At 44.6% G+C, this 16,933-nt stretch overlaps 1 protein-coding gene across 4 annotated transcripts in view; it reads right to left on the bottom strand.

The window, feature by feature from the left end:
- Positions 1-16,933, bottom strand: part of SMOC1 (SPARC related modular calcium binding 1) — a 137,386-nt gene that overhangs the window by 119,562 nt on the left and 891 nt on the right. The gene's annotated exons all lie outside the window — the stretch shown is intronic.

Raw genomic sequence — 16,933 nt, 5'->3', positions numbered from 1 at the left:
TTCTCAGCATCTCAGAGAAGGGGCCAATTTGGGTGTTTAACGAACTGTAGTTAAGAGACCAATAATGATGTCCAGTTACAGGCTGGCATGACTAAAGGCTCCATGCCCTGGACCAGGCCATTGTGGTATGTGGTCATGAGCCCAATCAGCCATGGTGAGTGCAGGAATGGACAAGCAGTGTACACTGTGATGCATAACTCACTTGCTTTAGCACTGGGAACACCTGGTTAGCGGGTTTTTCATAATTAATACAATACCTCTGGGTATTGGAGATAGGCAAGAATATGTATCAGGGTCTCATAGTGAATATCAGAGGAAACCTCCCCCGCCCCCACCCCGCCGCCATGCTCCCAGCAGGGGACAGGGAAAGTAGCCACTTTGAAATAGCCAGAGTGTTCTGTTCTTCTTAACAAGGCCTGCCCTTTTTTACCAAAGCCTAGCTTATTAGGGTTTTATCAGAGCCTAACCCACCTGGAGGAAAATCTCCAACTCCAGCTCCCTCTGGCCATCCTGTCCCACATAAGAGAAAGAAAACACTGACAAGCATTTGTGAAGTTCATTGTACAGAGGTTCAGGTTCACTGAAAGACTGAGACCTGGAGATCCAGAAGATGGTAGCATAGGTAAACACCTGTATTCGCCGCCTCCCACAACCACATCAAAAATACAACTAAAGTACAGAACAAACATCATCCAGAACCGCCAGAAAGCTGGCTGAATGGAAGTCCTATAACTAGAGAAGTAAAGAAGAAAGCACACTGAGACTGGTAGGAGGTGTGGAGGCACAAAACGGGCTGACCAGGCACCCACATGTGCCACTTCTTTTATCCGGAGGGAGATCGTCTCTGCAGAGGCCACAGGGAGAAGCAAGGGGCTCCAGCCCCATACCAGACACCCAGCCCAGGGTCCCAGAGCTGGTAAAAGAAGTCCCTATAGGCAGTAAGAACTACGGACTATAAAAACCAGTGCAGATTGGGGCTCAGTGATACAGAGGCTGCTGGAGACCCAGCTGTTCTTCTTAAAAAGCCGGCACCACAAACTGAAATTACAATATCCTGCTTCCTCTGAGCTCCAGCACCAGGGCAAAACTCTGGGGAACACAGACACATAGAAGGAGGAACTGGATTGTCTGGCATCGGCACAGGAACTTGGGGGCAGCTATCTCCCAGATGGAGGTGCTTACAGGGATCTCCCCGGTTGCAGGGCTGACTAACAGCCACTTCTGTTAGCTCCACCCTGGTCGTTCCCTAAGACCCCGCCTCATCTTATTTACAACTCCAACCAAACTATGTGCAGCAGCTTTAGCAAATGAATGGCCTGTCCTTGCTCAGGCTAAAATCTCTCAAACAAGCTGCAGCTGGTCAAGGAGCCTCAAACCTATCAGTAAAAGGCCCAAGACCTGGCACCAGCACCAACCTGCCTTGCTTCACACCTGGGCCTCATCTGTGCCTCTCCAACCCTGATACAAAGCAGAGGAATCTGCAGATCTCTCTGTAGCTCCTGCTAGGTGGCCCCAGGTAATGGCTGACTTTGCACTTCCCTGACCCAAGAGCCAGTGTACCCAGTGGTCAGTGTCAGACCATACCAGATTACAACTCTACACACCCATAACTGACACACTCAAGGGGCAGACTCAGTGAGCACCAAAGCCCCACTGAAGCAAATTCTGCTCCATAGAGTTGTCTCCTGCATAGAGCTCTCTCACTGTAATCACAGCTGGTCCTCACAGCCAATTGGCCTGGAGGTCAATTCCTCCCAGTGACACCAATAGCAATCAAATCTCAACTACAACAAGACTATGCTCACAGCCCAGAGTGAAAGACAAAAGTAGGAACAAAGAACATGAACAATAAATAGGAAACAGTAGCAAATGCAATAGATATTAATCTGACTATATCAATAATCATCTTAAACATCAATGGTCTTAATACACCAATTGAAAGTATTTAGAGGGGGGGAGTGGATGTGGTGGGCACACCTTATCTGGAAATATCCCTCCAGAAAGTCATGCTAACAGCGAGGGGTTTTGTTTCTGAACTGCTCTAAAAGCAGGTTAAATCTTCTGTGGGCCCACCCTCAGGCCCTGCTGTGACTGACTTTGCAACCCAGACAAGAGAAGGCTTAGCATGGGTGAGGGGAGAAGGAGCATTAGAAAAACAAGGCACTGCTCCTCCAGCTCCATGGAATTGCCTGGGACCAGATCTGGAAACATTCTGGGCAATCAGCACCTAACCGCCAAACCCAGGAGCTATGAGGAGGACATGTCAGCAGGGCCCTCAGCTACCTCCTAATGGCAAAACTGCTTCTCACAGTCTTAAGAGGAAAAGGGAAGGTGATCAGGCTTGCTAGAGCCTCCTTCAGATGCTCAACTTAGGAAAACCACTTACCATCCCGGGAAAAGAAAAAATGAAAGAAGACTTTAGGAAGGAGAGAGTATACAGTGCCTGGAAAAGACGCAGCCACATGACGGGTGGAGAAATCATATCAAAGCACATCTTTCCTGTACTCATTCCATTTAAGGGAATCCCTCTGACCTATAGCAGGTTGGGAAATGGGAGGGATCTAATTTATTGCACAAAAACTAGTTTCATTTTAAATCAAAGGGAATAGACCACAGATTAGCAATATTCCATATATTGCAGGGGGGTAGGGGGAAATAAGCAAAACAAAACAATTTTGGGTTCTCATCTGAATCGCTCATATTTTCTTATTTCATCTGCTATTGTTATGAAGACTGAACATTTACTGGGCATCCTGCCATTATTTCATTTAAGCTATACAATGACCCAATGAGGTAAATGATACCTTCAATTTACAGATGAGGGAATGGAAGCTTAGAACTCAGTCAATTTGCCCAAGAAAGCACAGCTAGAAAGTGGCAGAGCTAAGACTCAATCCTAGGTCTCTTCGGCCCCAAATCACTAAGTACACTGCCTTCTGGTTGGCACAATATATTCTTGGGAGGCCTTTAGAAAAAGGCCAGATCATTTGCCATGTGACTCTGGACATCTGCACTGATTGCATTGCTATTGATGAGCCTTAAGAATCTTAATGTCAAGATCCACCTCTACTTCAAACTATATCTCTGGCTGCTTGCTTTGGTTCCAACCACTGTAAATTGGTGGATTAGCCAAAGGCAACTCAGAAATATAATCCTTTACTAGAGTTCAAGGTATCTCCTCCCCTTGGCTAAACTTCTGCAACTTTCCCAAGTTCTCCAGGGCATCTGTGAGTGGAAAAGTCATGGACAGAGCAATTGAAGTGCAGATCTGCATTCTAACTCTGGCTCTCAACTGTGGCTTGTTGTTATGTGGACTTTGGACAGTCCTTACCTCATTCATTCAGTGAAGGCATCCTGAGATTTCTTTCAATTGTGGGTCTATATAACATGCTCTCCTCATTTGGGGGATCTTCTGGAATCATCTTCATAGGCCTATTTATCCTACTCTGAAAGTGTCAAAATTCTTCCTACGTTCCCTTTTCCAATCAGCTTCTAATCTTGAAACTCCAAGTCCGTGCTGGTAGTCACATTGGAGTCAGTTAGTCTACCTTTAATAGATAGAAGAACTGATCACACAATAACATATCTCCCTTTCTGGGTTCTGGCCATCAATGTCCAGCAAATACACTTCTCACCACACATCCCACCCACCATTCTGCTGGTCTACCCATGCTACAGATCCCACATCCCAAAATGGACACTGGGCTTGTTGCCCCAGCCTGCCTTCCATTCTCACACCTTTTACAGCCATGTGGTCAGGAGAAGGAGGAGGAACAACCTGACCCCCAGCTCCAGAACTGGGCACCCTATCTCCTTGCCTGCCACAGTGAATGGTCTACAGAATCTAGGCCTAGGTCACACAGCATGGCACTCTCCTGGCCAAAGGGATTGATTAAAAGAATAGGCATTTGACCCAATGTATATAAATAAGCTAAGAGTCAAAGTTTTCTAAGAGCATGTAGGAAAAGGCTATTGAAAGCTAATTCTCTCGTCCCTCTTCCAAGCATCATCACATGATGCTTGGAACCATTGCAGTGATTCTGCCACCTTGAAAACCTAGTCTTCTGATAGACACATACCACAAAGGGCAAAGGGGAGAGATAGCCATTCACTGAATGTTTTGAAGGCACCATTAAGCTGCTGAATCAAACCAATCCTGAAACCCACCAGGTATCTGTACCTTCTATTATTACTTGAGCCAATGGGTAAGCCAGTTCAAAACTTGGTAACTGTTTCTTAGAATATACATTCCCAAGTGTTGTACACATGCCAAAGATCACACACAAAGCTGATCTACAGTTACACTTTAAAGGCCTACTGATTCGCACCAGAGTAAAACCAGCTCCCTCATGCTTTTACTGCTGGCACCCAAAACCAAGGAGACTCCCCTTCCTTGGCCACCAACCAAGAACTCCAGCAGAGCTTCCACTCACAGCTCTGCAGTCACACTCAGCTTCCCCACCCAAAGGCCACTGCTAAGAGGGCAATGATGGCCCCTAAGCCCCTCCCCCTCCATGGTAACACCAGAGACCAGAAATACTAAATGCCACACAAAAGTTGGAAGCCTTTTTCAGTCTACTTTTTGAAAAACCTAAACTCCTACAAATTAATAGGTCCCAAAGTGATCATCACAGGGTGCTAATATCGCCAATGTTATGTGCCTCCTGATGGAAGTACCTACCAACTCCCATGAAATACAATTGCCAAAAATATATCAAATCCATATCTGATCAAGCTTCCAGATATATCATTTTATAGGAAATATAAAGAACACAGGAACATGTCACACAACACCATGGAAAGGCAATCAGCGAAATCTAGTGTGGAAAACCCTAGAACAACCTGTTTTTTCAACAAATAAATTACAAAGTAAAAAGGAGGTAGAGGGAAACTCATAGATTAAAAGAGACTTAAGATACAGATAAGTGGGAGAAACCAAGATGGCAGCATAGGTAAACACCTGAACTTGCTGCCTCGCACAACCACTTCAAAACTACAACTAAAAGACAAAATGAATATCATTCAGAACCACAGGAAGGCTGGCTGAGTGGAAATTCTACAACTAGAAGGGAAGAGAAAAGCACACTGAGACTCAGAGGAGCTGCGGAAGTAAAGTGCAGAGATACGGAGGCGCGCACACAGAGAGGGCTGGCAACTGAGTATGCAGCTGGCTTTTTCAATCTGCAGAGAGACACAAGCTCCTGATTGCTCTGAAATCCAGTTCCAGGTGAGACTCTGGAGACACAGACTCAAACGGGGAGAAACTGGACTGTCTGGTTTTGGGCGGAACTCGAGGACAGCTTTCTCCCAGAGGTGCTTGCAGCCATTACCAAGGGACACTGAGACCCAGGGACCTCTTAGGGCAGGGCTGATGGGAAGCCATTGCTGTTTGCTCCACCCTGAGACCCCACCCCTTCCCAGCTGTGCGTAGAGGCTTTTGCATATGAATGGACTGGTCCTTTGAAATCTAAACTTACCTAACAAACTGCAGCTGAGTCAGAGAGACCCAGAACATCCAAAAGAAGGCTCAAGGCCCCACAGCAGCTTGCATTGCTTCACAGCTGGGCCTCATCTGGGCACCTCCAAGCCCAAACAAAGAAGAGGAATCTGCAGATCTCTCCGCAGTTCCTGCTGGGTGGCCTCAGGCAGAGGCTAAATTAGCACCTCCTTGGAGATCCAAGAGCCAGTGTACCCAGAGGTCAGAATAGGACCATCCAGATTACAATTCCTCAGATCCATAAGGGACACACTCAGGGGGCAGACTCAGTGAGCACCAAAGCCCCACTGAAGCAAGTCTTGCCTCATAAGGGTGTCTTCAGCACAGAAGTTCTCCCATCATAGACACAGCTGATCATCACAGCCAATTGGCCTGGAGGTCAATTCTGCCCAGTGATACCAACAACAATCAAGACTTAACTACAACAAGACTGTGCACACAGCCCACAAAGGGGTACACCAAGAGTGTCCACCTCAGGTAACTGGGGAGGCTGAGACACTGGGCCCTAAAGGACACCTAGCACACAAAGCCACTCTATCAACTCAGGGAAACAGCCAAAATACGGAGACAAAGAAACAGGTCACAAATGAAAGAAATGGAGGAAAGCAAACTACCGAATATAAAGTTCAAAACCACGGTTATAAGGTTTTTCAAGAATTTTCTAGAAAAGACCAATAAATTTAGTGAGACCCTCAAGGATATGAAAAAGGACGAACTAGAAATTAAGCATACACTGACTGAAATAAAAAATAATATACAGAGATCCAACAGCAGACTAGAGGATTGCAAGAATCAATTCAAAGATTTGAAATACAAAGAAGCAAAAAACACCCAACCGGAAAAGCAAAAAGAAAAAAGAATCCAAAAATATGGAGATAATATAAGGAGCCTCTGGGACAACTTCAGGAGTACCAACATCCGAATTATGGGGGTCCCAGAAGAAGAGAGAGAGCAAGATACTGAAAACCTGTTTGAAGAAATAATGACAGTTCCCCCACCTGGTGAAAGAAATAGACTTACAAGTCCAGGAAGCGCACAGAACCCCAAACAAAAGGAATCCAAAGAGGACCACACCAAGACACATGATAATTAAAATGCCAAGAGCAAAAGACAAAGAGAGAATATTAAAAGCAGCAAGAGAAAAACAGTTAGTTACCTACAAGGGAGCACCCATATGATTGTCAGCTGATTTCTCAACAGAAACTATGCAGGCCAGACGGGAGTGGCAAGAAATATTCAAAGTGATGAATAGCAAGAACCTACAACCAAGATTACTCTACCCAGCAAAGCTATCATTCAGAATTGAAGGTCAGATAAAGAGCTTCACAGACAAGAAAAAGCTAAAGGAGTTCATCAACACCAAACCAGTATTATATGAAATGCTGAAAGGTATTCTTTAAGAAGAGGAAGAAGAAGAAAAAGGTAAAGATAAAAATTATGAACAACAAATACATATCTATCAACAAGTGAATCTAAAAATCAAGTGAATAAAAAATCTGATGAACAGAATAATCTGGTGAATATAATAGAATCAGGGGCATAGAAAGGGAGTGGACTGACAATCATCAGGGGGAAAGGGATATGGGGGGTGCGGGAAGAGACTGGACAAAAATCATACACCTATGGATGAGGACAGTGGGGGGGTGGTAAGGGCATGGGGTGGGTTGGGAACCGGGTAGAGGGGAGGTATGGGGGGGAAAAGAGGAACAACTATAATAATCTGAACAATAAAGATTTAATAAAAAAATAGTAAAGATTTTTTAAAAAGTGGCTAGGGCTGAAAACACACACACACACAAAAAAGATACAGATAAGTGAGTGTGGACCTTATTTGGATCTTGATTCAAATGAACAGAAAAGCATATTTGAGAGATAATCAGGGTGATGTGAATGTTGATTGAAGTATATTATATGAAGGAATGAATTATTGTTAATATTCTTTGGTTATGATACAGTATTATAGTTAGAGTTTTTGTGAGTCATCATCTTTTAGAGATATGTATGGAAATATTTACAGATGATAAAATACAATGTCTGGGAAGGAAGTGGAGGAGGGTATAGGGAGAATAAAGGTTGATGGATGCAGACTTGACTTGCTGTGTATAGATGGTGTGCTGTAGAGCTGTGCACCTGAAGCCTGTATAATTTTGTTAACCAGCGTGACCCCGATGAATTCAATAAAAAGGGAAAAAAATACAATGTCTGGATTTGCTTCAAAGTACTCTAAGTGGAGGACGAGGGGCATGGGTGGAAGAAATGAGATTGGCCTGGAGTCTTTCATTGTTGACAATGGGTGAAGGTTCATGGGATTCATCACACTATTCCCTCCTTTTTGTGTATATTTGAAAGTTTTCATAATAAAGAAAAGGCTTTTTTTAAATGAAAAGACCCAAAGATTAAGAGGAGTCCAAATTATTATAATTTCTATAATCTTAGAATAGAAAGACCTTTTTCATCCTGACACCAAAGATAGAAACCACAACAATAGATTAGCTACATAAAGGTATAAATTTTAGCAGATTAAAACCATTGTCTTTTCATAATGAAAGGCATTTGACAAACATGACAGAAAAACAGATAAATATCCTTAATATTTTTAAAAAACACGCACTCTTCCATGTCAGACAGTAAGGTAAGGGGGGAAAAGCTACCAACCTTATTTTAAAAATTAGCAAAGTATCTGTCCAGATGATTCCCAAGAGAACAAGAACTAATGACTAATGTAGGATGGGCAGGTACGATACAGGATACCCAGTTAAGTTTACACTTCACATAAATAACAAATAATTTCAGATAATAACTAATAATTTCTTACTTGGACCATACTTACACTGAAACATTATTTGTTGCTTATCTAAATTCAAATTTATGCAAATTACATTATTTTACATTAGATTATTCAAAATTTACATTATGAAATGACATTCCAATTTACCCAATTTATAATCTAGGCAAGCCTACATCAGTATTTTTATTTGCCAACCCTAACCAATGGCCAATAAATTTGAGAGAATAATCGACCTCATCCCTTGTCATCCAGAAAGAGCAAGGACAGTGTGAAGAGCAGAAGAAGCCAGGGCAGCGGAGAGGAACACAAGCACCATAAGGCAGAGGTGGGAAAGGGACCCTCACGTGCACCTGGCCCTGAGCTGGTGCGGAAGCCTGGCCTCAGGGCTTCGGGAGGGCAGGAGGGAGGTGGCCAGCACTTGCAGTGAAGGTCAAAGTGTGGCTAAAGGTCCCTGTTCATGTTCTGCAGGGAAAGGAAAATCGTAATGAGCAGCACAGAGCAGAGGACCCCTTCCAGAAGCATCACTTTTATTATTTACTCTTAAAACTTTGTTGTCATCTATACATTTTTATTTTTTATGGAAAACTTTGTGATATATTATGGATACATACAAAAAGGAATTTTAAAATCCATGTACACACCTCCCACTTTAGAGACATAAAACATTGCCAACCAATGTGTTTCTCTCCCTCCTGCCCTCACAACTCTTAATTTTCTCACAAATTTTACATATGTATGCACCCCTCAACAATAGTTTATGCATGCTTTCAACCTTTATATAAATGGCAGCATAATGTATATTTTCTTCTACAATTTATCTTTTTGCATTCCAGTTTTTATTATGAAATTTATTCATAATGAGTATAGCTTTAGATTAGTCATTTAGAGTGCTGAGTAATATTCCATTATGTGAATATACCATAACATATATTTCTAGTTTCCTGTTGATTAGCATTTAGCCAGTTTCTAATTTTTTTTTTACTACTATCAAAAATGCTGCTGTGAAGGTCCTTAAACATGTCTCTTGGTACATATTTATGTTTTAACATGTTTTTATTGATTGTATTGAGAAAGAGAGAGAGAGAAAGAACAAAACATCAATGTGAGAGAGAAACATTGATCAGTTGCCTCCCACATGCACCCCAACTGGGGATTGAACCCACAACCTTGAGTATGTGCCCTGACCAGGAATTGAACTAGTGATCTTTCGGCACACTAGACAACACTCGACTAACTGGGCCACACCAGCCAGGGCTCTTGGTATATATTTAAGTGCATTTCCCTAAGGTGTATATATGGGACCGGAATTACAAAGTCAAAGAATGTGTGCAGCTTCAACTGTAGTTCTACCAAGTGATTATACTAATTTATATTCCCACGAGCAGCAATAAATACATTTTTTTACAATTATGTCCTGCTGAGGTAAATTGAAAACTCTCCTTTAAAGCCGACTGAGTTCAAAGTATCCTGAAAATGAGTAGGAGGCCTGGTACTAACCGTTACTAACCCTAAAAATCAGCCCAATGTGAACACAGGCCAACTATGTCGACTCGATCCCAGGGCGACCTGCGGGTCAGGCTGGACTGAGACAGGTGTAGAGCTTTTTTAAAAAACCATGCATGTCTTAGTCTTTATTACTTTCCTCTAAGATTAAACAATGCTCATTGTAAACAAATTTATTTGAATAATTACTAAGACACATCTCAGGAATGGAACATCCGATTTTTCTATACAACAACCAACTTTTCTTTCTTTCTTTCTTTTTTCACAACGGGAATTATATATTGTGGCTTGCATTTTACTTCTTTTACTGTTCAATATTTTTTTACAAGGAAAGAAACAATCTGCATTTATTGAAAATTCTATTATTCAATAAACATTTACTAAGCACCTGTTCTTGGGCAGGACGGAGTCTATAAAGAAAATTAAACAACTCCACCATTAAGAGACTCCCACTCTAAAAGGAAAGAAACTAATAGACACAGGTCATAATAATGCCCCCCCCCCCATTTATCAAGCACCTCTATGAGCCAGGTACTGTACTAGACCCTTAATGAGTGGGGGGTGGGGGCAGAATAATGACCCCCCAGGTCCTAATCCTAATACTGCTGTGTTACTTGGAGGAATTAAGGTTGCCAATCTTAAGGTAGCTAACCTTCAGATAGGAAACCAGTCTGGACTCTCTCATTGGGCCCAATGTAATGGATCACAACATCCTGAAATAAGGAAAGGAGAGTCAAAACCGCTGAGATGCAGCATGAGAAAGAAGGGGCTGGCTCTGGGGCTTTGAAGGTGAAAGGGGCTGTGAGCTCAGGAATGCAGGCAGTTTCTAGAAACTGGGAAAGGCAAGAAAACAGATTTTCCCCTAAAGCTTCCAGAAAGGAGCTCAGCTCTGCTGATTACTTAACCTGTTGAACGCTGTTCATTGAAAACCCTCCTTTAACGTGTGTTGTTTGTGGTATTTATTACAACGGGAATAGGAATGGGAAGCTAAGACATCCCACTTTGTCCTTCCCACCACTCTGGAACGTAAATGCTATGACCTCCAGTGGACAAATTGGAGAACCAAGGACCCAAAAGGTTAAATTACTCGCCCAGGCTCGCCGTGGCAGAGCCAGACACACTTTGGGTCTGTGTGCCTCCAAGGCTGTGCCCGGAGGCTGCCCCACTACCCTCCTACCTTTGATGGGCTGGATTACAGGGCAGACCAGACGGGGACTCCCAGCGCTCTAGGAGTAAGCGAGCACAGGGTGAATCTGCCTGCAGCGAGGCTGGGAGGGCTGTGTGGAGCCAGTTGAGCCTTTCACATGAAGGGCAGAATTTTGACAGAGATGGGGAAGGAAGAAAGATCAGGAAGTGCAGCAAGGTTCGGTTTAGCCGAAGTCTGGGGCACGTGGGGATTGGATGTTCGTTGAGAAGTAAGCCTGGGCACGCTGGTCAGAGACCAACCCTGTCCAATGAGATAGCAACTAGCCACAGGGAGCTATTAACATTTAAATTGAAACTACTTAAAATCCAATTAAATTAGAATTCCAGTTCTTCCGTCGTACTAACCATATTTAAACCTTCAATAGCCACACGTGCAGATATAGAGCATTTCCATCCTGGCAAAAAAGGTCTCGTGGCAGTCGTCTCAGCAGGTGAGTGACACTGTGTACCTGACGGGAGTGATCATGTCCCTTCATAACACTCTCCACCTCACCCTCTTGCTATCTACTTTTGTGTACTCTCCCCAGAGGCTTTGCAGAACTTTTCAAGAACAGATGCACGACAAATAGATACACACACACACACACACACACACACACACACACACACACACACACACAAATATTTAAAACTCCCAGCAGTTTCTAGAGATGCTTATCTATTCCTAAAAAGAAATCACTCTGGGAAGTGGGTATAGTTTTTCTCCTCTGTCAATACTGGGGGGGTGGGGGGGAGCCCTTATAGATAAGTAGTTATAGTTATCAGATCGACAATGGAGTGTAAGATGGTTTTTAAGGGGGATGGCCTACCACTCACATTTGTAGACTATCTGTCAGGTTTCAAAGCCCCTGGCACATTGCCTCCTGGAACCTGGTTCACTCCTGGTCCTCCCTGGTGGTGGGAGGGGATGAGTGGCCTTTTCTGCTCTGTAGAGGTTGTCCCATGCGGGCTCCAATAAAAGGAGGCTGAAATCCACCCAGGAAACATCCGGGAAGTGCACAGAGCGCCTCACCTATCAAGCTTAGCGGTCTGCCAAAGGTAAGATTAATTGTGACCTAGGCATTCATTTGAGAATGATGTCAGTTGCAAAGGGAAATCCAATTAATTGCGATAATGACCAATGTTGCTTTGGGGTCTTCACGGGGCTGTTGGAAGTGTTCATGGAGATCCAATCCTCTTACCTCCTGGGTAACTCAGGATTTGTGCAGTATGTACAATGCTAACTCTGTTTGGCAGGCCTCACAAGCAGGTCCGATCGATTTCCCATCCGCAACTCAACCCTTGTCCTCTCCCAAACAGCTCCGCAGTGACAAACGCTGAAGGAGGGGGCCCTCCGCATGGACATCCCCCTCCACCACCAGCGATGCCAGGAACTTGGCTGCTTAAACAATAGATCTCTATGTGGTTGGGAGAGAAAGGGTGCCCTGTACCTGCTAAGCAGGGCCGTGCCTCCTCCCCCAGCCTCTGCAAAGGGGGGTGAGGAGGAGGTCGGAATGAAGACAGGGCATCAAACCAGAAATCGCCTCCCCCACCCCCACTGGCAAATAAGGCTTCTGACCCAGGCCTCAGCGAGTGAACTTTTCTACTCTGCAGGGCTGGGCGCTCAGATGTCCAGGCTGATTCCCCTGAGCAAGGGAGAGGGAAGACTGCCCGCAGCCAGCTCAGCTTTACATGAGCCCTTTGGCCAGCTGGTGTAGACATTTATGCCAGGGCCTGGGCCTGCTCTGGATCTAACTGGCCAAGAATTAAAACAAAGCCAATAATCACTCCCCAAGGTGGTGTTTTAGGTGGGGCCACAAGCACATCTGGAAAGCGGGTGGAAGGAGCAAGAGGCAAGAAAGAGGTTCCTATTTAGGGAATTTTTGTTTGACCTGAAGTGCAAAGAATTTAATTATAATTTCTGGTTCGTGACACACTCAACATTGGTACATGGAGGGCCCACTTTTGTTTTTTATTTAATCAGCTATTAGACCTTTACTAATGAACAAATACCTTCAAACTCACCACCACCACAACCCCCACCATGAAAAGAAATAAAGTACTTACACCAACCAACTGGTCATGTCCCCCCAATCTATTCCCTGTCTCACCCTTACTTCCCTCTGAATCCTGAGCTCACTATTACCTTGCCTTTTTTATGTAGTTTTATTGCAGCTATATATATTCCTAAAGATGTTATCCTTTCATTTCAGCTATTTATAAGTTTATAAAAGCTGCTGTGCTGCATCTTTCGGTGCATTTCTTTTACTTAATATCATATTACCAAGATTCGTCTGTATTCGTCTGCATGCCACGGAGCTTAATTCTCCATTGTGTGAATACATCACAGTTTATTCATCTGCCAACTGATGACCATTTGGATTCTGTCCAGGCTCGTGGTATTGTGGGCATGAGTTTCTCTTGGGCATTCATACCTAGGAGTGGAATCGCTGGGCCATAGAAATGTGCATGTTCAATTTTCAGAGGTAATGAGATAATATCAAAGTGTTTTCCATTTGATTGCATTTCCTAGAGTTTCTGAGATGATTGTTTCCTCCTCCTGTCCTCCTCAATTTTGTTTCTTTAAATTACACATGTCAGATCTATCAAAATGTTTAAACCTAGTTCTTGACCTAACTCCTGAGAAGCATCTCAGATAAATCCCCCGTGTGGAAAAGAAGGCTTCGTGTCAGGCACACAGGTCATCAGAGAGACATCTGTGCAGACACAAGGACCCAACCCTGATCCTGACATGAGGCAGGCGAGCCAAAAGGAAGGGAACTGTCTAGAAGCTGCTTCACATTTGGCAAATGCAAGGTAAAAAGAAAATAAAGGTTTAGGGTGGAGCTAATGCCTGTTTCCCATCCAAGTTTGCTTGCTCCCCTCCCCTAAACCTTCCATAACCAACACACACTCTTATTTTTAAACAAAGAACAAAGGCCTGAAAATGAGAAAAGCAATCACTTGTACGTAACCAATTTCAGGTTCAAATGAGAGCAGGGGGTCCAGCTTGGAAATCACTGCACAGTCCAATTCATTGCAGTAAATATTTACAGAATGCTTTGCAGTGTGACCAATACGATCTCTATTCTGCCCTCAAGGGTTTTCGAGCTTGTTCGTTTAACAAGACAGGATCATGCATGAAGTGCCGAAGGGGCCGGTTAGTGCTAAAAAGATGCAGATGCTGGCCCGATTTCAAGATGCTCACTGTAGAAGGATTAGCAAAGGTCAGAACACACGAGCACCAGGTATAGGAGTTGTTAGGAGGTGAGTGTGATGATTCTAACCAGTAGGGAAGCTCCTAGAGAGTGACGTTGGAGCTGGGTTTTGCAGGATGAACCAAGTAAGCAACAAGAGGCAGGACAAATAAAGAATAGACCTAAAACTATTTTTTTTTAAATGTCTTACTCAGACTTCTGGACCTTCCCATTCTTTCATATTTCTCAAACTTCTTAAATCTATTTCCTGCCTCCACCACCAAAAACGTGGTACCCACAGGTCACGATGAAACATGCATTTATTTGTTCATTCCACAAACACCTACAAAGTCAACCCCTTGTGCTGAGCTCTGGGGATACACCGACAGACACGATGGGCACAGTTCCTGCCCTCACTCAGCTCCCGGCTTTCAAGGGCAGACAGGGGATTAGAAAAGACAGGCAGTTGGCTTGGCCTGACCATCAGCCAGACTCCATTGGCCTCGGAGAGGCCTGCCACCACCCACCCGCCCCCAGTCCCATCCTCCCTGTAAAACATTTTCAGTAGATTGTACAGGATTAAAGAAATGGCTGCCTCCTTGGTGATTAAAAGGATCCTAACCATGTCCCAGGTATCCATGCTGCTCAGAGCTGAGAGACCAAAAACTCAGGTGCTTCCTACATAATAGCCTCCAATCTGATACCTGATCGCTGCTGGTTTCCAGTGTCAAACAAATGTCAGGAATTTTATGAAGGCAGGAAGCAAATGAGGGGGCAAGGATTGGGGTCTAGGCCTCAGGGGAGCTCAATTAGTGAGCCAGATAAAGTTAAACCAAAAGGGCATGCTCTCGGTTTCCTAGAAAGCCAGCTGGAAAAGATGCCAATCCTTAAGCTTCTGTCACTCAAAAGATTAACAGAAGAGTCCGAGGGGTGCCCGAGGGAACACTGCAACACGCCAGATGTTTCTGCTCCTCCTATGACACTGCCACTCGCCATCGGAGCCACACTTCAGAGGCCACCAAGGAGCCACATGAGAGAAGTGTGGTCTTTGCAATAGGTCGAAACTCAAAGACAGCACCCTTAATATCCAAAAATAGTATTACTAACCCTCTCTTACAGACTCGCCTGATGCATCTGGGTCCAGTCTTTTCTCCTTGAGCTACCTCTTCCTTTAACAGTGACGGCAGCCCTGGTGTGGGGAACACTCCCTGCAGCTGCTTGGTGGTGTGGCAAGCACACAGCCTGTAAATCCGCATAAACTGTGCTTCGGCTCCCAGAGCTGCAAATGCACCATGAGTGTTTCAAGCAAGCCGTGTCGCCTCCCTGGGTTTCACGTGCAAAATGTTCTTATGAGCATAAGCGATCCTGGAAATACCTAGCCCAAGCATTCATAAATGGTAGCCTTGTCGTTGCCTATAAATGCACTCAGGTAACCACATGCTCAAGACAGCAGCTTCCCCTGGGTACTTTCTAAACACACATGTCGGGGGGGGGGGCGGCGGCGCATGAGGGGAGATGCAGGTGGGACACACACAAACCTATTCACCGTTCCTATTTATGTTCTACCACTTCTATGGAACTAAAAACTAAAGAAGTTGGAGGGAAACCTAACCAATACCCTGCCTTTCCCCTAAAAGTTGCTTCCTCCAATTTCAGGAGTCAGGGAAGGAGAGCCATATGGCTTAAGACGCTAGACATGCCCAGCAGCAAATAAGCCCCCCGCCATTTGTCTCCAGGCCCCTCGTGTGGGCGGGCATCCAGATTTCAGTCGGGGTGCTCTGGTCTGCATCTCTTTCTTGACTGTTCCTAATTATTGGAGGGAACGCCATGGCTCTCCTGACCTCAGAGTTTAAGAGCTGCGGGTCCTAATATCAAACCAAGCAGCTTCATTTAAAAGGCATCCTCAACTGCATCCATAAAAGTCACTCCCGGAGCCCTTACTTGCCCCAGCTTTGGAAATGCCTGCTGTCGAGGATTTATGACACGCCCTGGATCTAATCTGCGGCACTTTAACTGCTGCTGTTGCACATCTGGTCATAAAAGCAAGGGCCGGCCCAACACGGGGACAAACACTTTTCTTTCCTAAGTGGCTGCAAATCTGATCTCACAGTGATAGCTGGGCTCGGATGTAATCAGCCAGCATCTGGGCAGTCGTCAAAGCTCGTCAAACTTTGCAAGGCTTTTTGCTCTCCACACGACAGCTATAAAGGCGATTCTCATATAGCAAGAGCTACGAATAAAGAACCTGCCATCTGAACAGGTGGTAACGAGCTAGGCCCAAGGATATCCAGGAAAGCACACATTGATTAAGGAGCCAACCTTGTTTTTACAAAGGTCCTAGCTACTTCGTGGACTCCCAAGATGTCAATGGAGGCCAGCAGCTACCCGGAGAGGCCCACTGGCCTGCCATAAGCTAATTCTTGGCCAGAGATTGTCTAAATACAATTTGGCCAATTGTTTGGTCAAATGAACAACGAGGTGGTTTAAAAGTACTTTTTAAGGCAGTGGAATTCTTCATTAGGCCAATTTGGGGGGTGGAGGTGGAGGACAATAATCCAGACCAAAAATGAACACAATGCTGTCGGTTCCAGGAGAGTTTACAATGCCCTGCACAGCCTGTCCTGTGCACAGAATTGGCACGTTTTACATCGTTCAGAATCTCCAATCAGACCAAGGTTCACCAAGGAGTCCAAGCTCCCAGCCCCAAGCCGGGGGAAGAGACCCTTGCACGCTGCGCACCTCCTTTCTACCACCTCGCCACAG

The sequence above is a fragment of the Cnephaeus nilssonii genome (genome assembly GCF_951640355.1).
Source record: "Cnephaeus nilssonii genome assembly, chromosome: 4".
In the NCBI taxonomy this organism is placed as follows: domain Eukaryota; kingdom Metazoa; phylum Chordata; class Mammalia; order Chiroptera; family Vespertilionidae; genus Cnephaeus; species Cnephaeus nilssonii.
The sequence above is the reverse complement of the archived record's forward strand: the minus strand, read 5'-3'. Positions and strand labels throughout refer to the sequence as shown.